The sequence below is a fragment of the Syngnathus scovelli genome, chromosome 21, assembly GCF_024217435.2.
Source record: "Syngnathus scovelli strain Florida chromosome 21, RoL_Ssco_1.2, whole genome shotgun sequence".
NCBI classification, from domain to species: domain Eukaryota; kingdom Metazoa; phylum Chordata; class Actinopteri; order Syngnathiformes; family Syngnathidae; genus Syngnathus; species Syngnathus scovelli.
Window position 1 is genome coordinate 164478 of NC_090867.1, and position 24234 is coordinate 188711.

A 24234-nucleotide genomic window follows, 5' to 3' on the forward strand; every position below is an offset into this window, starting at 1 on the left:
CAAAGTCAAAGTCAGCTTTATTGTCAATTTGTCAACATGCCGAAGACATACAAAGAAACCGAAATTTCGTTCCCCCCTATCCCATGGTGACAAGACATGGCCCACAACAGACAAACAAGTAAACAAGTATAACAAAAGCGTGCTGAATAAATAATGAATAAATAACACAACAAATAAATAAATAAATAAGAGGAGCAAAAAAAGGAGCAAGTGTGCGTACAGCAGACATTCCAGAAAATAGCGCAACAGTGCCGCACGCTACGCAGAAGGGGGTAGCGAGTTCAGGGCCCTAACAGTTGGAGAAAGAAGCTGTTGGCGAGTCTGGTGGTGCGGGAGCGCAGGCTCCTATACCTCTTCCCAGAGGGCAGAAGGTCAAACAAAGAGTGAGCCGGGTGACTCACATCTCTGGTAATCGAGGTTGCCTTGCGGGCGAGATGGGAGGTGTAAATGTCCTTCAGGGAGGGGAGCGAAGCACCAATAATCTTACCAGCCGTATTCACTATGCGCTGCAGGGCCTTCAAGTTCTGTTCAGTGCAGTTACCACCCCAGACAGCGATGCAACTGGTGAGGACGCTCTCAATGGTGCCACGGTAGAATGTAGACAGGACTGCCTGAGGAGCACATGCACGCCTGAGCTTCCGCAGGAAGTACAGGCGGCGCTGAGCTTTCTTTGCCAGTGACGAGGTGTTTGCGGACCAGGAGAGGTCCTCACTGATGTGCACCCCCAGGAACTTGGTGCAGCTCACCCACTCCACCACAGCACCGTCGATGATCAGCGGCAGGTGTGTTGTGTGACCCTTCCGGAAGTCAACAACGATTTCCTTGGTCTTATTGACGTTCAGCAGGAGGTTGTTGTCCCTGCACCACATGGTCAGAAGGTCAACTTCCGACCTGTACCGAGTCTCGTCGCCCTTCGTGATGAGACCCACCAGAGTCGTGTCGTCAGCAAACTTCACTATGCGGTTGTCGCTGTAGGTCGCAGTGCAGTCATGCGTCAGCAGGGTGAAGAGCAATGGACTAAGCACGCAGCCCTGGGGGACCCCGTGCATGCATTGCCTTTTTTAACCTGAGAACCCTAAAACTGTATGAATTTGTATTTATTGAAAACGTCCAACATTACCACTGAATAATATTTTTTTCCTGAACAAGTTTTGAAAATGACAAATATATCAAATAACAATAACATAAACAGTTCACCGCCACACAGCCCCAAGCACCGGCATCGACTTCCAGGCGTGTGGCAGCGTGGACTTCCATCCCTGGAGGTGGCACTTCCAGCCACAGAGGTGGAAGAGAGCTCCATAGAATAGGACCGGGTGTGCGTGAAACATATAATAGTTTTTCAAACCTTCTGTGTCACTCCAAATCATTAAATCCTTCAAACTAGTGGTAGAGTGTCCGCCCTGAGACTGGAAGGTTGTGGATTCAAACCCCGGCCGGGTCATACCTATAAAAATGGGACCCATTGCCTCCCTGCTTGGCACTCAACATTAAGGGGTGGAATTGGGTGTTAGATCACCAAATGATTCCCGAGTGCGGCACCGCTGCTGCTCACTGCTCCCCTCTCCCCCAGGGGATGGATCAAAATCACACGGGGATGGGTTGAATGCAGAGGACAAATCTCACCACACCCAGATGTGTGTGTGATGATCATTGGGAAAAAAAAAAAACTCTTCGTCCTCTGTGTCACTTACAAGCAAAGCCACTAAAGATGCCGGTAGTACATGGGGCCCTTCGTCATCTTCGTCATCCCGTGATCGAATCCTTTGTCCTTTAAGTAAACAACCGCCGCGCCGCTGATGTCACTTGCAGTTCAAACTACAGTAATCCCTTGCTACATCACGGTTCGTTTATCCATTTTTCGTTTTTTTTTTTATTTTGAAAATTTGTGACAAAAAATCACGTATAAGTTGCTCCTCAGTATAAGTCGCCCCCCCACCCAAACTATGAAAAGAAATGTGACTTATAGTCCAGAAAATACGGTAATGACAACACACAATACAACAAAACACAACACAACAATACTTACCTTTCCTTTAAAATCTTTTTCTCTACCTAACACAGACAGATAATGGGAGAATGTGTCACAATGTGAAGGAGATGTATTGGGTAATGCAGAAACAAAATAAAAACTATTATTTAATGTTAGACACATTATCCACTAGGCTACTTTCCTCTTGACATTCATTAAATTGACAACGAAGGGACTTGAACCCCTTAATCTTCTGATCCAGTCAGTTAACTCCACTTGAATCTAGGCTGTAGATTTACTGTATATGCTCAAAAATCATTGCACTGCTATCACTTGTCAGAATTTCCTGTATGGCTATCTGGCCTAATGGATAAGATTTCAAATCTAAACAGGTATTCATGTCTAGTGTATCATCAAATTGAAAGAGGAAAATATAGGTAAACTGTTTGTGTGATGTTTTGATCTTTGTTGTGGTGACCCCAATTGTCAGTGACAAAAGCCAAAAGAAAGAGGCACATTTTTCATCTGATGTACAATTTTTAATTTGTTTCTCTTGACTCCAGTTGAGCAACCTGTGCTTGCTGATATTCACAATCCCTGCTTACTTTGCTGCCCTACCCCTTAAAAGAAGAAAAAGTTATTTTAGTCTGAGCAACCTGCTCCCTACTGGAAATAGGGTTTTCAACTAAGGTTTCCAACTAGGACTAGGGTTTCCAACTAGGGCTAGAGTTAGGGTTAGGGCTAGTTTGGACTAGGTATATAAAAAGTCTGCCCCAGCTGAGGACCGAACTCTTGACCTTTAGATTGTGAGACTAGCATGCTAGCACCTGCATTAATGAGGCTGTGCATTTACAGTTTTACAATTCTTTTTTACTGTAAAATTGATCCAACCACCGGCCATTTCAATCAAACTGAACTTCACAGAAAGATAAAGTGACTTTTAGTCTGAGCATTCTGAAACTAGGGTTTCCAACTCGGGTTAGGGAAGCCAACTAAGGTTTCAAATTGTGGCCAGGGTTTCCAACTGGGGCTTCCAACGAGGATGAGGGTTTCCAACTCGGGCTAGAGTTAGGACTATATAAAAGTGTGCCCTGTGTGAGGGTCGAATTTACGACCTCCAGATTATGAGACTGACACACTACCACTTCCGCGAACGAGGCTATGCATTTGCAATTTGTGCAATTGTTTTTTACTGTAAAATTGATTCAACCACCGCCCATTTTGATCAAACTTAACTAGGCTAGGGCTAGGATTTCCAACTAGGACTAGGGTTTACAGGTAGGGCTAGATTTAGGGTTGGAATATATATAAATCATGCACCGTGTGAGGATCAAACTCTCGACTTTCAGATTACGACACTGACGCGCTACCGCCTGCGCCAACGAGAATTTGTGGCACCTGTCTTAAAATTCTATTTTACTGTAAAATTGATTCAACCACCGGCCATTTCCATCAAACTGAACTTCATCAAAAGAAAAAGGTACTTCTGTCTGACCATTCTCAAAGTTGGGTTTCCAACTGGGGCTAGGGTTTCCAACAAGGGCTCGAGTTAGGGTTAGGACTAAATAAAACATAGCCCCGTGTGAGGGTTGAACTCACGACTTTCAGTTTACTAGACTGACGCGCTACCGCCTGCGCTACCGAGGCCATGAATAGTTGGTTTTACAAAGCTATTTTACTGTAAAATTGATTCAACCACTGGCCATTTCAATTAAACTCAACTTCACAGACAGTAAACCTTATTCTATGTATTATTTAATATTCTTTTCTATACTGTCAGAAAGGTTTTGGTTTCTGATTTCTTTTTTGTTGTGCTGACTCCCCCCCAATCTCCATTTTCAGTGCAACAAAGTGACAAAAACCAAAAGAAAAAATGCTTTCTCTATTGCACACTAGAGCCAGCATTTCCAACTAGGGCTAGGGTTTCCAACTAGGGTTCCAACTCCGGGTAGGGTTTCAAACTAGGAATTCCAACTGGGGCAAGGGTTTCCAATTAGGGTTTCCAACTCGGGCTGGGGTTTCCAACTAGAGACAACATTGGACAGCTGCCACTTGTTGGGAACCTTTAAATGTTTAGTCTTATCAACGAATGTGTTTCAGAGGCCAGATCTAAAACGTGGCTTCTGGTTTTCGTGAACCAAACCCATTAAAAAAAGTGAAAGAATGAAACAGTTCTTAATAGGAGAAGCCTGGTTAGCTCAGGTGGTAGAGCATGCAAGTCTTAATCTCAGGGTTGTGGGTTCTATCCCCATATTGGGCAGCCCACACTTGTCGGGAACCTTTGATTCTTTAGTCTTATCAATAGATGTGTTTCAGAGGCCACACTTAAAACATTTCTCTATTTCCCCTAACCCATTCAAAAAAAAAATGAAAAAATGAAACAATTCCAAGGTCGAAAAGCCTGGTTAGCTCAGTGGGGAGAACATGAGACTCTTAAACTCAGGGCCGTGGGTTCGGTTCCCACATTGGGCATCCTTGCTTGTTGGGAACCGTTAAACAGTCTTATCAAGGCCACACTGAAAACATGGAGTATTTCACGTGGCGATGTGGCCTAATGGATAAGGCACCTGACTTCGGATCAGACGATCCCTTTCATAGTCAATTTAACGTGTCATGCTTTGAAATCAAAAACTTGACTTCAGTCTGAACCAACTCTTGACTGATTGATTGAACTTTATTCATCCCACAGCAGGGAAATTCACTTGTCACAGCAGCGCATATCAGTGCAATAATAATACGAGTGCAAGAATAAAACAAGTGCCAGAATTACAAAAAAGGGTAAATAACAGACAAGGATAAACACAAGTGCTGCTAGTAGAGACGAAACACATTCATTTTATCAGGCGGCATGCATGTTGTAAAGTCTGACAGCAGAGGGAATGAAGGACCTGAGGAACCGTTCCTTCCTACACCGAGGGTGCAAAAAGTCTGCCGCTAAAGGAGCTGCTCAGGAACCGCACACTCTCATGGAGGTGGTGAGAGGTGTTGTCCATGATGGATTTAAGCTTAATCAACGTCCTCCTCTCACCCACAACCTCAATGGAGTCCAGGGGACAGCCCAGAACAGAGCTCGCTCTTCTGAGCATCTTATTCAGTCCCCCCCTGTCCCGGTCACTACTGCCCCCACCCCAGCAGACCACAGCGTAGATGATGGCCGAGGCCACCATAGAGTCATAGAAGGTCCGGAGGAGAGCCCTGCACACACCGAAGGACCTCAGTCTCCTCAGCAGATGGAGGCGACTCTGGCCCTTTTTGTACAGGATATGGGTGTGATCAGTCCAGTCCAGTCCAGTTTGTTGTTAAGGCGAACACCCAGGAATTTGTAGTTCTCCACTACCTCACTGTCCGATCCCTGGATGTTCATTGGAGTGAAGATGGGTGCTGTCCTCCCGAAGCTCACAATCAACCCCTTCGTCTTGCTGGTGTTGTTCACCTGATGCTGGTTGAGCTCACACCAGCTGACAAAGTCCTTGATGACCAACCTATATTCCAGATCGTTCCCCTCTGCGACATTTCAAACAATGGCCATGTCGTCGGAGAACTTCTGGATGTGGCAGTGTGCGGTGTCGTGGGTAAAGTCTGACGTGAACAGGGTGAAAAGGAAAGGAGCACCCTACCCTGGGGGACACCAGTGCTGCAGTGCACCACGTCGGACTCACTGCGATGTAACCTCACAAACTGCGGCCGGTCGGTGAGGAAGTCCGTTGTCCATGCAGTCAGGCACTGGTCCACACCCGCCTTCTCCATCTTCACCCTAAGCAGTGACGGCTGGATGGTGTTAAAAGCGCTGAAGAAAACAAAGAACATGATCTTCCCAGTGCTCCTGTTGTCCTCCAGGTGAAGCAGTGTTCTGTGCAGTAAATAAATCAATGCATTGTCCACCCCAACACCAGGCAGGTAAGCAAACTGCAGGGGGTCCAGCTGCGCTCCCACTAGTGAACGCAGGTGACCCAGGATGATCCTCTTCATAGTCTTCATCAGGTGGGAAGTCAAGGCAATAGGCCTGAAGTGGTTAGGCTCCTTGGGGCATGGCACCTTTGGTACAGGGACCACGCAGGAGGTCTTCCACAGTACTGGGACCTTGTTCAGGCTTAGGCTTAGGTTGAACAGGTACCTGACCACACCACTCAGCTGGTCCGCACAATCCCTGAGCAGTCTCGGCCAGATGTCGTCTGGGCCCGGGGTCTTCCCTGCTTTGATCTTTCTGAAGTGAACCTGAAGATCTGTAAAGAAGAGGGGGATGTCGGAAGACCGGGGTGATGGAGTGGAGACAGGAGACAGAAGAGTGACTCCGGGGGAGGGGGTTGGTGAGCTGGCGGGGGGGCTGGAGTGTCGAAGGTGGCAGAAAAAGATGCGGAGCGAGGTGAAGGGGTGGGGGGGAGGCGGAATCAAATCTGTTGAAGAACAGATTGAGTTCATGCACCTGTTGGATTTTGTCCACAATTTAGGGAGCGCACTATCTGCGCCTCACGGCAAAAGTCATTGCCAATCACCAGTTATCCAATTTACTCACTGTGTGCTCGTTTGATTTCTTCAGATTTAGGAAAATGCTAAGACACTGAAGCAGAAATTAGACTTACACAGGTTGGTTGAGTTCAATCACAATTCTTGTTCAGAAAGCTCTGTCTTCAGGAAAGTACAATACAGCGCTGGGCCTTTCAAGAGCGCAAAGTCTCCATTCAGAAAAGGCCACGTTCAAGGTTCTTTGGTCAGCTTATATTCAGTCGGCCAGTGTGGGCCGAGTTTGATGGGTGATGAGTCTTTGGGGTGGGGCAAGTTCACAGGAGAGTTTGATTCCATGGGAGTGGGTGCTGGTTCGGTGAGAGCTGGTTCCGTGGGGTTGGGTGCGATTATGGGAGATTCGATTTGTGGGGGCTGTTGTTGTCCTTTCCGTCTTTCAGCCTTGACGATCGTCTTTGGCTTGGCTGTCTCCCTCTGGCACCTGCTGGTTTTATCTCCAAGTGACCTTCCTGTAAACATTCTTGCACATATACTGTTCCACCTCATCCATTCATCATTCTTTCAATTTTGTCATTTTGTACGGAATTATGTGAGCTTTTGGCTGTGACATCATCTACCTATTTATTAATGTTCCCTGACCATGCAAAGTTTGTACTCACCACTTACCATGTTTTTGTTTGTTTGTTCTTTTGATCTCCATGTACTTGCTTACGTCATCATATTCTTAGTTTAATCATGCTTTCAACCATATCTTTTCTTTGTTAGGCAAAATATTTCCCTCTGTCCAGAACGTTCAGTAGTAATCGAAAACTGGTGTCTAGAATTAGTCAAAACATAAGATACAATCAAGTACTGAACATTTTTAGACGACTTTGGCAGTGTCCGTGATTTAGAAAATCATCAGGCATGCATTGAATAGTTCCTTAAGGGTCATTAAGCTATTCAGGCAATATATCAAAAAACATTTGTTATTTCAAAGTGCTCAGAAATATATATATCAGATCATAAAGTTATAAAAACCTTTCTCATTACCACTTATCAAAAATGTTTAGTTATGTCTTCTTTATTGATTTGGTGTGTAGGTATAATTATATGTTTAAAATGTTTTCTTTTATTTATTTAATATGTGAATATACTTGTCTGCTTATGTACTTTATTCAATGAGGTTTGAGCCAGGGCTGTGGACTCGGTCGGATTTTTGCACCGAGTCCGGCCTCTTGACCACCGAGTCCGAGTCCGGGTCCTAGTCCGGCTGTCAATTTTTTCCGTTAATTCATGTGACTGCTTCGTCTTTAGTCAAGGCTAATTTAGATCAAAATCTATCAGAACGAACGCAACTGCTTTCACACTGGCTGGTTCGGCTTATATAGGATCCCTTGCTGAGAGGGCGGACGTAAATGTGAGGCGACGTTCCAATCGGACGTCGGATCGATAACATTTTCCCTGCCCCACCGGAGTTGTGCTAGTTCATAACGTAGATCACTCGAGGCATAGTCATAAATGTACGGTTGACAATTTAACCGATAGAAGTGGATACATTGGAACATAACCTACACTCTAATATATTATTTGACATGGTATTAAATGCGTGGCTTTACAAAAATGGTCATTGAAGCCCACCCTTAGCCCTGAGTGCCATTGGCATGAGGCAAAACGCTTGAAAACACTCTTGCCCAATTAAATAACCATTCTGAAACACGGGACATGTAAGATAATATTTTTTAATCATTAATTACACCATTATAGCTCAGACATTTATCTAAACACAAATAATTAGTGACGACCCCACAACTATCGAAACACATCAATGATATAAGCTGGGTGACATAATCGTCCTTGACATTGGTACATAATGTAAACATTAGCCTAAGTGCAACTCAACGTGGCCGCATTGATCGTAAGCAGGGCTGTGGACAGTATTCCTACTCGCATTCTGAGCAGCATGATGAAAATAAAATTGAACGTGATTTTTTTATTGTCGGACTCGGTGGACTCGGTCAAAATCAGCACCGAGTCTGAGTCCGAGTCCGGCAAAAATGACAGAGTCCGACCGAGTCCGAGTCCCCGAGTCAGAGTCCAAGTCCAGGAATATAGGTACGTTTTGTGTGCCAAATCTTCATTACAGCCAATAGCAGATTTCTGATTAAAGGTACAAAAAGAAAAGCAATGACTATGTGTGTCCGCTGGTTCTTCTCTGCAACACAGGAAGTTTGCATTCACTACAGTTGTGCCCATCGGCAAAAGGCAGCCCCCAGGCCTGTTCTAAAACAACTCACTGATGAGGACGTATTATTTTCAAGGAATGTTCTAGAAGTAATCGTTGTTAAAAAAAAACAAACACATGATGGTGGTTCTTGGAGATCACTGTTTATATATACACACACAAATATATATATTGAGTCTAGGTAGACAAATACACCGCAAACTGTGGGTAGGTGTCAGGTGATGAGCCACAGAAAAAAATCACAGTTGCCACAGAAAGATGACAAGCCTCATTTTGAAGCAGAGCTAAACATCAGGGATGAGAACGGCAAATGAAAAAAAACACTGATATATTGATCAAAACCAGAGCACATTTCTTGGCTTGCTTATCCGAGTCGAGAGCATAGACATGGAGACTTTCAAGGCAAGTTACCCCAAGTTGCGCAGCGGTCTGGGTTAGCTACAACAACCATACACCATAAAGGTCAAGCCAGGTGCCGTGCCATATTCAGTAAAAAAACCCAGGAGGATTCCACTACCACTGGTGGGTGAAGTCAAGAGAGAGCTCCAGCGCATGGAAGCTCTGGGCGTCATTAGTCGGGTGAAGGAGCCAACTGATTGGTGTGCCGGCATGGTGGTCGTGCCCCAAAAGGACAAAAGACAGCTGCGATTGTGTGTGGATTTAACCGGTTTGAATGTGTATATGTTTCTCAAAGAAAACAACTGCTGGGTCTGGGACATGGACCAGGCAGCAGCATTTGAAGACCTAAAGAAAGCTCTGTCCTCTCCTCCGGTGCTGGCTATGTATGACCCGGGCAGAGACACCAAAGTATCTGCTGATGCATCATCGTATGGGTTGGGGGGCGTAATTCTTCAGAAATGAGGGGAAGGATGGAAGCCTGTGTCTTACGCATCACGGTCACTCACTCCAACTGAGCAACGATACACACAGGTGGAGAAGGAAGCTCTGGGCCTCACATGGGCCTCACATGGGCCTGTGAACGGTTTCGGGATTTCCTCATTGGAAAGGAGTTTTGCCTGGAGACCGACCATAAACCCCTTCTCATCCTGCTTGGAGCCCAAGCACTGGATCTTTTGCCACAGAGAATCCAGGGTTTCAGGATGAGGGTGATGCGCTACTCATACTCCATCGTGCACGTACCAGGAAAGTCGCTTTGGACAGCAGACACACTTTCACGTGCAACCTGTAAAATGACGCATGTCCACTGATGACCAGGAGCTGATGGAGAGCACAAACATATTTGTGGACTGTGTCACTGAGAGTCTACCTGTCAGCTCATCATATACAGAAAACCTGAAAGAGCAGTTGAAAGCCGACAGTGTCTGCTCGCGTGTCATGACCATGTGCATGGAAGGATGGCCAGCACATGCAAAACAGGAACCAGCGCTGAAAAATGACTGGCCGGAGCGAGCCACATTAACAGTGAAAGATGCTAAAGGACACACGACTGGTAATACCTTCCGCAATGAGGAACGACGTGCTGTTCAAATTACACGAAGGACACTTAGGTGTCCTGGAATGTAAATCACGTGCACGTCAATCTGTGTGGTGGCCGGGACTCAGCCAGCAAGTGAACAAAATGGTACTGAACTGCAGGACATGCATACAAGAGCGACACAACCCAAAAGAGGCACTCGTGCCATCAGGGTGCCCTGAAAGACCTTGGCAAAAGTTAGGAACAGACCTTTCTACACAAGAGGCAGAATAATCCTCTAAGGCAGTGGTTCTTAACCTTTTTGGAGGTACCGAACCCCATCAGGTCCATATGTGCATTCAACAAACCCCTCTTTGGGGGGCGGGTTAAACGAACCCCATCAGTTTCATGTGCACATTCACCGAACCCCTCTATATAGGGGGGGATGACATACCAGCAAATCAGTGTGACTTCTGCTGTTGCCTTTGCAAGAACAGTTCAGATATGAGATGTGGTATTATCGTATGTTGAAACTATAATATTATATAGTTTGTTATTGGAGGTCTCAAATAATGTTGACAGTTGGGGGCTCTGTGGTGCGCCAGGGGCATTGTACTGCTATGTATGGCATGAGTGGGGAGAAAATAAAAAGTTGCAGAATAAAGAAGTTGCATTCGCGTTCATCTCTACTCCGTATAAACACAACAGTCGTGGACTGCGTTCGCGCTCTCCCCTGGTCTTTCTGATTAAAACAAAAATCACACGCAGTCGTACGCACATGGAGTTTAGGTCTGCGGTGCTGTGACACACTGAATGCTTTTGAGCATGTTATTAACTGTACTATGGAACTGTGCATTTGCTTGCTAAACTGTATTAACCAAATTAGTCAATGCAAAATAATATGGAATTACCACGTTCCTGACTCGTCATATGATATGAACGTATCAAAACCTTTTTGTCGGCTGTAGGTCTGTCTTTTTAAGAATACGCCCAATTGTTGTTCCTCATACATCTCAGTATGGATTTCTAGAAAACAACATTTACTTTCTAAAGTAAATTGACAGATTTATATTCAAATGTCAAATATCGAACGCCACCATCACAGTGGAAGTAAATTACACTCCAAACCATGCCAGCAACGAGAAAAGCCTCAATTATTTGCGACACGAGAGATATAGAGCACTTCTGAAATTTGAGAAATCATTTGAGAAATTACGATCATATTTTGTTTCCCGATTTGAATAAAGTTATGAAATCACACGTTTTCAAATAAAACACAGAGATGGGATCATTTCCCATTCTCTCATACCAAAAGTACACGTACCAAGACATACAACTGTTTTTACCTTCAATACTCATAATAGACGCCCAATCGATAGGTGACGCTGTTTGAAAGAAGGTTTGATCAGGTACCTACAATCCTGTGCGCCAAAGATGTTTAAAGTAAAAAAGACATTAATGAAAACAAAATACTAGTTTAAACCTTCTATTTAGGTTGAGTCCTTGTAAGTATAGTAAATCTATCAACGTCTATTGTTTGTATTAGAAGGACTGGTTGCTGCAATTTGAGTGTGAGACCGCCTGTGAATTTGGTGAGACCAGCAGTGACGTCGCCCGTTTTGACCCAGATTATCAGATCTCTCTTTCTTTTCAGATGGAATAAATCTTTCGCCTTTTACTAAAGATTTCCGTGGGGAGGAACAATAAGAGTCTATCTCTACCCATTCTCACCAACGGCATATATGCTTCCCCTTTCAGCAGTCTCTATCCAAATACACAGTGTAGATACCTATTAAAATGGTAGACCCGATGAACATGAAAGGCAAAGATGGATAATTCGCCAAGAACTTTCCAGGGTCATCATATGTACAACGGCTGCACCGAAAGAGTTGGGCCAGAATAGAGCGGAACTCATGCAGAAGTGCATGAACACCACCTTGCTGAAAGAATAAAACCAACACAATGCATGAATTCACGACAAATGACATACCAGCAAATCGGTGTGACTTCTGCGGTCTTTGCGAGACCAGTTCAGATATGCTTTATCACGAATTTATAAATCTGGTGTGTTCGGACCTCCGCAGTGGAGGCTCTGCTGAACCCCTGAGACCGACTCACCGAACCCCTAGAGTTTGACCAAATCCAGGTTAAGAACCACTGGTTTAGAGGCAGTTATTTCTGCAAAAGGAGGATCTACTAAATATTGCTGTCATTTTTCTGTTGGAGTTTCCAAATGTATGCACCTGCCTACTTTTGTTTAAATAATGATTGCACACTGTCTGCAAATCCTATAAACTTCATTTCACTTCTCAAATATCTGTGTTGATCACTGCCATCATCCGCCATGCATGGATTCGGGCCATCTGATTGGTTCCTTTGCCCCCCCATACACACAGGAATTGGTTAGGACTTGATTAGCAAATGCTAGGAATCGTTTTGCCTGTCTGTTCAGAGCAAGAAACAAGCCACTAGCCCCACGAGAAGTTGTCATTTTCTGTAAGCTTGTGTGTATGTAAATTTGTCATGGTCCAACGTAAGACTGTTTAGGGTGAATAAAAAATAACTGCAACAAGTTTATTCTGCTATTAACCAGATTCAAACTGGGGTTGCAGCCGCCTCATTGCTATATTATGGCCAATATGCAGTTGCATGTTTAGGGTCTTTTCTCTAGGAACTTCAGCCACGACACCCAGGCAGACCATGAAAGAATGTCGATGTTAAAATGTTGGTTGAACTATCCAATAACTATGCAGATCCGATGATTCCTAAGACTTGAGATCAGACAAAATTGGAAAGACTATTTTTTGACAGTGTCTGTGAGTTACTTCAACCCAAAAGTTCACATAAATTACACATAGCTAATGTTGACCACAAAATGGTATGTGAGCTGGCCAGGAGTCCTGGAATCTTTTGATTTGTAGACAGATGCGTTATCCATTGCTCCACGCTTTATCCATTGCGCCATTCGCCCTACAAGTTAAGGCTATCGACCGCAAACGTGAGGAAAATCGTCATTGTCCAAAAGATGGCTGTTCAGCAATAGTGAGCAAGGGACAAATTCCACATAGTTATTTGAGTATGCCATGACCCTGATTCGAACCAGGGTTGCTGCAGCCACAACGCCGAGTACTAACCACTATATGATCATGGCCAATATGCGCAACTTATTTAACGCTACTGCATACAGGCCATGATCGTGTAGTGGTTAATGGTTGTGTTCCATTCGAATCCGGGTTATGGTATAATCAAATTACTTTGATGAATTTGTCTGCTGGTCACTGTTGCTATACAGCCTTCCTTTGGACAATGACAGTTTTCCACACACGTTTACAGTCGATACAGTCTTGTAGGGTGAGTGGCGCAATGGATGACACATGACGGCAGATTCAAGTGATGAGAATCGAAACAACAGATTCAAGAGACCCAAGGTAAATGAACACAACCCGTTTCGTTTCAATTGACAGCCCATGTGACATGCACCTCAGATGAAATGGGGCTAGTTGATCAACAGCAATGTTTTAACGAAGGGATCATCTGGGAGTTAAACCCCAGACCTCTCACACCCAAAGCAAGATTCATACCCCTAGACCACTGGTGTCAAACTCGAGGCCCGGGGGCCAGTTATGGCCCACCGTATCATTTTCTGTGGCCCGCAACGACAAATTGTGCATTAAATCTATGTCATACTAACATTGCAAATTGTCGGAACTTTTAAGAATCTTCTTAAAATTATTTTTGAAATATGTGAAAAGTTTCCACGAGTCTGATTTGAAAAAGCAATTATTTGTCAGTTTGTTTTGTAGCTTATACTGTATATAATATGAGGCGTTTATTTATTTGGGTTGACAGTCATAATGGCCCATTGAGGGAAACTTTGACTACAATGTGGCCCGCGACAAAAATGAGTTTGACACCCCTGCCCTAGACCAACGAGCCTCAAAGAAAGCTTGCAGACCATGGTACATTCTGTGTAACATTGGCCTGTCATATGAGAAAGGACTCATATGTGAGGTTGCTGTTTGTGGACTTCAGCTCTGCCTTCAACACCATTGTGCCGCAGCGACTCATCTGCAAACTCGACGAGCTGGGCCTCAGTACCTCCCTCTGCAACTGGATACTGGACTTCCTCTGTCAGAGGCCTCAGGTGGTGCGTGTTGGCGACAAAATCTCCGCCAGCATCACGCTGAGCACGGGGGCCCCCCAGGGCTGCGTGCTCAGTCCATTGCTCTTCACCCTGCTGACGCATGACTGCACTGCGACCTACAGCGACAACCACATAGTGAAGTTTGCTGACGACACGACTCTGGTGGGTCTCATCACGAAAGGCGACGAGACTCGGTACAGGTCGGAAGTTGACCTTCTGACCACGTGGTGCAGGGACAACAACCTCCTGCTGAACGTCAATAAGACCAAGGAAATCATTGTTGACTTCCGGAAGGGTCACACAACACACCTGCCGCTGATCATCGACGGTGCTGTGGTGGAGAGGGTGAGCTGCACCAAGTTCCTGGGGGTGCACATCAGTGAGGACCTCTCCTGGTCCGCAAACACCTCGTCACTGGCAAAGAAAGCTCAGCGCCGCCTGTACTTCCTGCGGAAGCTCAGGCGTGCATGTGCTCCTCAGGCAGTCCTGTCTACAATTCTACCATGGCACCATTGAGAGCGTCCTCACCAGTTGCATCGCTGTCTGGGGTGGTAACTGCACTGAACAGAACTTGAAGGCCCTGCAGCGCATAGTGAATACGGCTGGTAAGACTATTGGTGCTTCGCTCCCCTCCCTGAAGGACATTTACACCTCCCATCTCGCCCGCAAGGCAACCTCGATTGCCAGAGATGTGAGTCACCCGGCTCACTCTTTGTTTGACCTTCTGCCCTCTGGGAAGAGGTACAGGAGCCTGCGCTCCCGCACCACCAGACTCGCCAACAGCTTCTTTCTCCAGGCTGTTAGGGCCCTGAACTCGCTACCCCCTTCTGCGTAGCGTGCGGCACTGTTGCGCTATTTTCGGGAATGTCTGCTGTACGCGCACTTGCTCCTTTTTTTTCTGCTCCTCTTATTTATTTATTTATTTATTTATTGTTGTGTTATTTATTAATTATTTATTCAGCACGCTTTTGTTATACTTGTTTAGTTGTTTGTCTGTTGTGAGCCATGTCTTGTCACCGTGGGATAGGGGGGAACGAAATTTCGGTTTCTTTGTGTGTCTTTGGCATGTGGAGAAATTGACAATAAAGCTGACTTTGACTTTGACTTTGACTTTGACTTTGACTCCACCCGATAGACAACAGTGTTTCAAAGAAGAGCTCGTCCGGGAGTTTAACCCGGGCAATCAAAGAACCCTAGGCGAGAATCATTCCCCTGCACCAATGAGCCCCATAGTAGACCAGCTGACCCCATTACATTCCAGCAGAATTTCAAAGATTCTCCCAGAAGGTAAACTTAAAAACACATGGAAGAACACACACAGGTGAAAAAAATGTTTCCTGCTCAGCTTGTGGCCAAAGATTCTCAGAGAAAGGAAGCTTGAAAAGACACACAACAACCCACACTGGTAAGAACCCTTTTTCCTGCTCAGTTTGTGGCCAAAGATTCTCTCAGAAGGTAAATTTAGAAACACATGAATTAACACACACAGGTGAAAAGCCTTTTCCCTACTCAGTTTGTGGCCAAAGATTCTCAGAGATGGGAAACTTCAAAAGACACACAAGAACCCACACTGGTGAGAAAAACCTTTTGCCTGCTCAGTTTGTGGTCAAAGATTCTCAGAGAAGCGACAGTTCAAAACACATACACAGGTGAGAACCCTCTTTCCTGTTTAGTTTGTGGCAAATATTCTCTCAAAGGAAGACTTCGACGAGGATGGGATTTGAACCCATGCGTGCAGAGCACAACGGATTAGCAATCCATCGCCTTAACCTCTCGGCCACCTCGTCTTGTGTTGATAAGTCATGTTACGTATGTTGTGCCAAGATGCTTTGGATGTGAATGTGAAACCGACGAGGATGTGATATGAAATGATGAGTGGAGAGCACAATGGAGTAGCAACCCATCGCCTAAATATTTCAGCCATCGCATCTCATGCATGAGTTGAATAGGCGACGTGATATGGTATGTACGGTGTAGTATAAGCCGCAAGGTAAAATGATACGATACTTTAGATGTGTAACGAAGAAAAGGTAAGCCACAAAATAAGTGACACTGTAAACAAAGCAAAACGTTTTTTCAATGTTGTCTCACCCCAAATCTTTGGGATCATCGGATCTGCACAGTTGGATAGTTCCACCGACATTTTAACATCAACATTCTTTCATGGGTGTCTTGGCTGAAGATCCTAAAGAAAAGACCCTAAACTTATTGTATGCGATTGCATATTGGTCATGATCGTATAGTGTTGTGGCCGTAGCATCACCGGAACGAATCTGGGTCATGGCGTCAGTAAATTACCTTGCTGAATTTGTCCGTTGTTCACTGTTGCCAAACAGCCTTCTGTTGAACATTACGTCCACCTATGTTTTAACATCAACTTTATTTCATAAAGTTCTTCCAAATTCATCTTGGCGAAACTCCCTCCCTCAGGTGTTCCCATCTTTTTTTAGGCCTGGCTGCCACGAGGCAGCGGTAGAAACAAAATATGACCCTGAATGGACACGCCCAAACCGGCTATGATATTAATCAGAATTCGTTCATCACTAAAATGCAGTCCTCAGGTCCATGTCATATTCGCTACCAATCGGAATGTAACGGACAGATTTATATTCAAATGTCAAATCTCGAACGCCACCGTCGCAGTGGAGGTGAATTACACTCCAAATTCACCTCCACTGCAACGACAAAAGCCTCAATTATTTGCGACACGAGAGATATAGAGCACTTCTGAAATTTGAGAAATCATTTGAGAAATTACGATCGTATTTTCTTTCCCGATTTGTGTCGTTATGAAATAACATGTTTTCAAATAAAACACAGAGATGGGATCATTTCCCATTCTCTGATATCAAAAGTACACGTACAAAGACATACAACTGTTTTTACCTTCAATACTCAAAATAGACGCCCAATCGCTGTTTGAAAGAATGTGTTCGATCAGGTACCTACAATCCTGTGCGCCAACAATGTTTTAAGTAAAAAAGACATTAATGAACACAAAATACTCGTTCGTTTAAACCTTCTATTTAGGTTGAGGCCTTCTAAGTATAGTAAATCTATGAACGTCTATTGTCAAAGTCAAAGTCAAAGTCAAAGTCAGCTTTATTGTCAATTTCTCCACATGCCAAAGACACACAAAGAAACCGAAATTTTGTTCCCCCCTATCCCACGGTGACAAGACATGGCTCACAACAGACAAACAAGTAAACAAGTATAACAAAAGTGTGCTGAATAAATAATGAATAAATAACACAACAATAAATAAATAAATAAGAGGAGCAGGAAAAAAAAAAAAAAAAAAAAGGAGCAAGTGCGCGTACAGCAGACATTCCCGAAAATAGCGCAACAGTGCCGCACGCTACGCAGAAGGGGGTAGCGAGTTCAGGGCCCTAACAGCCTGGAGAAAGAAGCTGTTGGCGAGTCTGGTGGTGCGGGAGCGCAGGCTCCTGTACCTCTTCCCAGAGGGCAGAAGGTCAAACAAAGAGTGAGCCGGGTGACTCACATCTCTGGCAATCGAGGTTGCCTTGCGGGTGAGATGGGAGGTGTAAATGTCTTTCAGGGAGGGGAGCGAAGCACCAATAATCTTACCAGCCGTATTCACTATGTGCTGCAGGGCCTTCAAGTTCTGTTCAGTGCAGTTACCACCCCACACAGCGATGCAACTGGTGAGGACGCTCTCAATGGTCCCACGGTAGAATGTAGACAGGACTGCCTGAGGAGCACATGCACGCCTGAGCTTCCGCAGGAAGTACAGGCGGCGCTGAGCTTTCTTTGCCAGTGACGAGGTGTTTGCGGACCAGGAGAGGTCCTCACTGATGTGCACCCCCAGGAACTTGGTGCAGCTCACCCTCTCCACCACAGCACCGTCAATGATCAGCGGCAGGTGTGTTGTGTGACCCTTCCGGAAGTCAACAATGATTTCCTTGGTCTTCTTGACGTTCAGCAGGAGGTTGTTGTCCCTGCACCACGTGGTCAGAAGGTCAACTTCCGACCTGTACCGAGTCTCGTCGCCATTCGTGATGAGACCCACCAGAGTCGTGTCGTCAGCAAACTTCACTATGCGGTTGTCGCTGTAGGTCGCAGTGCAGTCATGCGTCAGCAGGGTGAAGAGCAATGGACTGAGCACGCAGCCCTGGGGGGCCCCCGTGCTCAGCGTGATGTTGGCGGAGATTTTGTCGCCAACACGCACCACCTGAGGCCTCTGACAGAGAAAGTCCAGTATCCAGTTGCAGAGGGAGGTACTGAGGCCCAGCTCGTCGAGTTTGCGGATGAGTCGCTGCGGCACAATGGTGTTGAAGGCAGCGCTGAAGTCCACAAACAGCAACCTCACATATGAGTCCTTTCTCTCCAGGTGGGTGAGGGCCGAGTGGAGGGCAGAGCAGATGGCATCCTCAGAGGACCGCTTGGCACGGTACGCAAACTGGAAAGGGTCAATATTAATAATATTGTTTGTATTAGAAGGAATGGTTGCTGCAATTTGAGTGTGAGACCGCCTGTGAATTTGGTGAGACCAGCAGTGGGGTGGCCCGTTTTCACCCAGATTATCAGCTCACTCTTTTTTCTCTTCAGATCGAATAAATCGTTCGCCTTTTACTAAAGATTTCCGTGGGGAGGAACAATAAGAGTCTATCTCTAGCCATTCTTACCAACGGTTTGTTAGAATAGGCCTCTTTGGCACATGTGTTTAGCTGGGTAGCTTGAGCTATGCCGTTATATCGCTGCAACCCTTCTCTTGCTTTATTAGCTTTCTCTTCTCTATGACACCCTTTGCACATATGTAGAATTTGCTCTCAGTTAAGACTACAAGGTCACACGTTATCATACAGATTAGGCAGAGTCGCCTCCTTGCAGGAAGGCGGCCCAGAGTAGTATAAGAGCAGGAACCTTGGCGCTGAGAGGGACCTTCTTTCGCATCTGGCAGAAAGGGCTCCACAGCTGTGCATCGATCATTCTGGCATACATTAAAGAGTTAAACTGTGAAGGCTGCCTCTTGGTAATTGCTGTTAGCATATCGAGCATTAAAGATAAAGAACCGGGAACAAACCTAACAGGTTACAGTACGGAACAGAGTGCTGCTCTTCTGGGCACTAATAAATCGGCAAGCTTGTCTGCTGACTTATTTGTTCACTCTTCTTCACCCGCAGTAATGCATGTAGTTCACGAGGCATATATGTGTCCCCTTTCAGCAGTCTCTATCCAAATACACAGTGTAGGTACCTATTAAAAGGGTAGTCCCGATGAACATGAAAGGCAAAGATTGATCATTCGCAAAGAACTTTCCATGGTCATCATATGTACGAAAGAGTTGGGCCAGAAGACTAGAGCGGAACTTATGCAGAAGTGCATGGACACCACCTTGTTGAAAGAATAAAACCAACACAATGCATGAATTCACGACAAATGACATACCAGCAAATCAGTAGTACTTCTGCTGTTGCCTTTGCGAGACCAGTTCAGATATGCGTTATCACGAATTTATAAATCAGGTGTGTTCGGACCTCCGCAGTGGCTCTGCTAAACCCCTGAGACCGACTCACCGAACCCCTAGAGTTTGACCGAATCCAGGTTAAGAACCACTGGTTCAGAGGCTGTTATTTCTGCAAAAGGAGGAACTACTAAATATTGATGTCATTTTTCTGTTGGGGTTTCCAAATGTATGCGCCTGCCTACTTTTGTTTAAATAATGATTGTACACTGTCTGCAAATCCTATAAACTTCATTTCAATTCTCAAATATCACTGTGCCGTCATCGGCCATGCATGGATTCGGGCCATCTGATTGGTTCCTTTGCCCCCCCCCCCCCATACACACACAGGAATTGGTTAGGACTTGATTAGTAAGTGTTAGGAATCGTTTTGGCTGTCCGTTCAGAGCAAGGAACGAGCCACTAGCCCCACGGGAAGTTGTCATTTTCTGTAAGCTTGCGTGTATGTAAATTTGTCATGGTCCAACGTAAGACTGTTGAGGGTGAATAAAAAATAACTGCAACAAGTTCATTCGGCTATTAACCAGATTCAAACTGGGGTTGCAGCCGCCTCAATGCTATATTATGGCCAACATGCAGTTGCATGTTTAGGGTCTTTTCTCTAGGATCTTCAGCCACGACACTCAAGCAGACCATGAAAGAATGTTGATGTTAAAATGTTGGTGGAACTATCCAATAACTACGCAGATCCGATGATCCCTAAGTCTCGAGATGAGACAAAATTGGAAAGACTATTGGTTGACAGTGTCTGTGAGTTACTTCAACCCAATAGTTCACAGAAATTACACATAGCTAATGTTGACCACAAAATGGCATGTGAGCTGGCCAGGAGTCCTGGAATCTTCTGATCTGTAGACAGATGCGTTCGTTATCCATTGCTCCACGAGCCCCACGGGAATATGTGGCTTGTAAGCTTTTGCAAAAATGAAAAAAAAAATAAAAAATGGGTGACATTATTTGAATACGCCATGATGCTTTATCCATTGCGCCACTCGCCCTACAATTTAAGGCTATCGACCGCAAACGTGTGGAAAATCGTCATTGTCCAAAAGATGGCTGTTTAGCAATAGTAAGAAAGGGACAAATTCCACACAGTAATTGGAGTGTGCCATGACCCGGATTCGAACCGGGGTTGCTGCAGCCACAACACAGAGTACTAACCACTATACGATCATGGCCAACATGTGCAGCTTATTAACGCTACTGCATACAGGCCATGATCGTGTAGTGGTTAATGCTCGATTAGAATCCGGGTTATGGTATAATCAAATGACCTTGTTGAATTTGTCTGCTGGTCACTGTTGCTAAACAGCCTTCCTTTGGACAATGACAGTTTTCCACACAAGTTTACAGTCGATACAGTCTTGTAGGGTGAGTGGGGCAATGGATGACACATGACGGCAGATTCAAGTGATGAGAATCAAAACAACAGATTCAAGAGACCCAAGGTAAATGAACACAACCCGTTTTGTTTCAATTGACAGCCCATGTGACATGCACCTCAGATGAAATGGGGCTAGTTGATCAACAGCAATGTTTTAACGAAGGGATCATCTGGGAGTTAAACCCCAGACCTCTCACACCCAAAGCAAGATTCATACCCCTAGACCACTGGTGTCAAACTCGAGGCCCGGGGGCCAGTTATGGCCCACCGTATCATTTTCTGTGGCCCGCAACGACAAATTGTGCATTAAATCTATGTCATACTAACATTGCAAATTGTCGGAACTTTTAAGAATCTTCTTAAAATTATTTTTGAAATATGTGAAAAGTTTCCACGAGTCTGATTTGAAAAAGCAATTATTTGTCAGTTTGTTTTGTAGCTTATACTGTATATAATATGAGGCATTTATTTATTTGGGTTGACAGTCATAATGGCCCGTCGAGGGAAACTTTGACTACAATGTGGCCCGCGACAAAAATGAGTTTGACACCCATGCCCTAGACCAACGAGCCTCAAAGAAAGCTTGCAGACCATGTTACATTCTGTGTAACATACGCCTGTCAAACACTCCACACAACGATAGACAACAGTGTTTCAAAGAAGAGCCCGTCCGGGAGTTTTACCCGGGTAATCAAAGAACCCTAGGCAAGAATCATTCCCCTGCACCAATGAGCCCCATACTAGACCAGCTGACCCCGTTATATTCCGATTGGTAGCCCATGTGACATGGACCTGAAGACTGAATGTCAGTGATTTAAGTCAAGTCAACAAGTCCGATGTCAGCGGCGCGTTGCAGTTCAAATTTTGCTACAGGCCCATATAACAATATATAAACTATGTATGAAATAACAAAAATATAAACAACTATTTTATCGAACCATGCATGTCACTCCAAATCAATAAATCCATCAGAATCTTCATCTTCCGTGTCACTTGAGAAAAAAAAAAAAGAAAAAAAAAATTACGCCGGAAAGAATACGTGTGCCACGGACGTCAGACTAGATATATCAAATAAATGTAATATAATCATCAATTTTAACAAACCATCCGTGTCACTCCAAATCATTAAATCCACCGGAATATTCATCCTATGTGTAAAAAAAAACCCCAAAATAAACAGCTGTCGATTCCGGACCTACGTGCGGCGCTGATGTCAGCCTCATTTTCAGTTGGCGGCTCCAATTATTCCACAGATCTACATATATAACTATATCGTAGCGTTACAGAAGTACCAGGCAAGACGTGGGTTTGGTAACAGGCCGGCTCTTTATTTCACAAATCAAGAGCTCAACATGTGAGCCAACACACGCAAGCGCCCAGGATCGCTCTTTCCCCCCCCCCCCCCCCACGCCCTGCTGCCTTCACGGCCTCCCTAAAAAATCGGAAACTACTGAAGTCTAACAACATACACGTTGCTACTCTAAATAAACTACATATCAAATAACTATAAAATAAATAACAAGTTTATCGAATAATCTGTATAACTCCAAATCACTAAATCTCCCGACTTCGGAAGTCAGTAAATGGAACTCATTGTCAGTGAGGCTCCAATTATTCCACAGCCATAGTGCCCCCTCATGCGGTTAAAAAGTGAAAATAACATGTGAAGTGATCAACTATACTAGTAAATAAGTAAAGTGTTAATGATAAAGTAAAAATTTGTGAAAAAATTCACATATAAGTCGCTCCTGAGTAAAAGTCGCCCCCCCACCCAAAGTATGAAAAAAAGCCTCGACTTATAGTCCGAAACATACGGTGTATAAATGTGTTATTTATTTATATAAAGGCCGGTCCACAAAAATATTTCTGACACGTAACCGGTCCGTGGCACAAAAGAGGTTGGGGACCACTGATTTAGTAGAAGGTGGCTACAGATGAAAGTTTCAGTTCAATTTGAAAAACTTACAGGTCACTCAAGTTCAGACGCACGCACAACCAATGCAGCTATATAATAACGCTGCTGCAAACATAGGTTAACGCACTTGGGTTGAAAAGCGAACCCCGGTCTTTCACGCAACAAGCAGAGATACTATTCACGATACTAACGAGGAACATGCCCTGTGTTGGGGCAAGATGTACTGCTTGGCGGAAGAAAGGAAAGGGAGGGGACAGAAAGGAGAACGCTCACGGAACACATGCGCATATACCTATTATGTGGATTTTAACCATCTGTAAAGGTTTCTAAAACAGTACTGAAATGGGACAATCTGCTGGTCTGGTTCATATATGCCTGCCTTCAAGTTTAGAGGGCACTACCTTTAGGGGGAGCATTGAAGGTTAGGGTTAAATGTGAGGGGGTTACCGTTAGCGAGTTAGCAGGTTAGGGGTTAATTATTAGGGTTTGGTTATTATTAGGGTTTTAGAGTTAGCGTTAGGGCTTGAAGTTAGGGAATTAGGAGCATTAGGCCAACCAGATTCCATTTATTCCATTAATCACTGACATTCAGTCTTCAGGTCCATGTCACATGGGCTACCAATCGGAATGTAACGGGGTCAGCTGGTCGACTATGGGGCTCATTGGTACAGGGGAATGATTCTTGCATGATTCTTGCTTTGGGTGCATGATTGCCTGGGTTTAGCTCCCGGACAAGCTCCTCTTGCAAACACTGTTGTCTATCATTATGTGGAGCGTTTGACAGGCCAACGTTACACGGAATGTAACATGGTCCGCAAGCCCTCATTCTTGTTCGTTGGTCTAAGGGTACGATTCTCGCTTTGGGTGTGGGAGGTCCTGGGTTCAACTCCCAGACGAACCCTTCTTTAAAACATTGCTGTTGATCAACTAGCCCAATTTAATCTTGGGGGCTAGCCCGAATCCATACACGGTGGATGGCGACAGTGATATTTGAGAAGTGAAAAGAAGTTTATTGGATTTGCAGACAGTGTGCAATCATTATTTCAACAAAGGTAGGCAGGTACATAAATTTAGTAGATCCTCCTTTTGCAGAAATAACAGCCTCTAGACCAGTGGTTCTTAACCTGGGTTCGGTCAAACCCTGGGGGTTCGGTGAGTCGTTTTCAGGGGTTCGACAGAGCCTCCACTGCAGAGGTCCGAACACACTTGATTTATATATCCACATATCTGAACTG

The 24234-nt window shown here is 44.8% G+C and overlaps 5 non-coding genes across 5 annotated transcripts; 3 read left to right on the forward strand and 2 right to left on the reverse strand.

Moving 5' to 3' along the window:
- Positions 1-3546: 3546 nt before the first annotated feature.
- trnat-agu (transfer RNA threonine (anticodon AGU)) lies at positions 3547-3619 on the reverse strand. The gene has a single exon. It is a non-coding gene; the product is annotated as a tRNA-Thr (tRNA).
- A 752-nt stretch (positions 3620-4371) lies between these two features.
- trnak-cuu (transfer RNA lysine (anticodon CUU)) lies at positions 4372-4444 on the forward strand. Its single transcript has one exon. It is a non-coding gene; the product is annotated as a tRNA-Lys (tRNA).
- A 7263-nt stretch (positions 4445-11707) lies between these two features.
- Positions 11708-11819, forward strand: LOC125991820 (U5 spliceosomal RNA). The gene has a single exon (XR_007489460.1). It is a non-coding gene; the product is annotated as a U5 spliceosomal RNA (small nuclear RNA).
- Positions 11820-15920: 4101 nt separating this feature from the next.
- On the reverse strand, positions 15921-16002 carry trnas-gcu (transfer RNA serine (anticodon GCU)). Its single transcript has one exon. It is a non-coding gene; the product is annotated as a tRNA-Ser (tRNA).
- Positions 16003-18764: 2762 nt separating this feature from the next.
- Positions 18765-18876, forward strand: LOC125991819 (U5 spliceosomal RNA). The gene has a single exon (XR_007489459.1). It is a non-coding gene; the product is annotated as a U5 spliceosomal RNA (small nuclear RNA).
- Positions 18877-24234: the final 5358 nt, after the last annotated feature.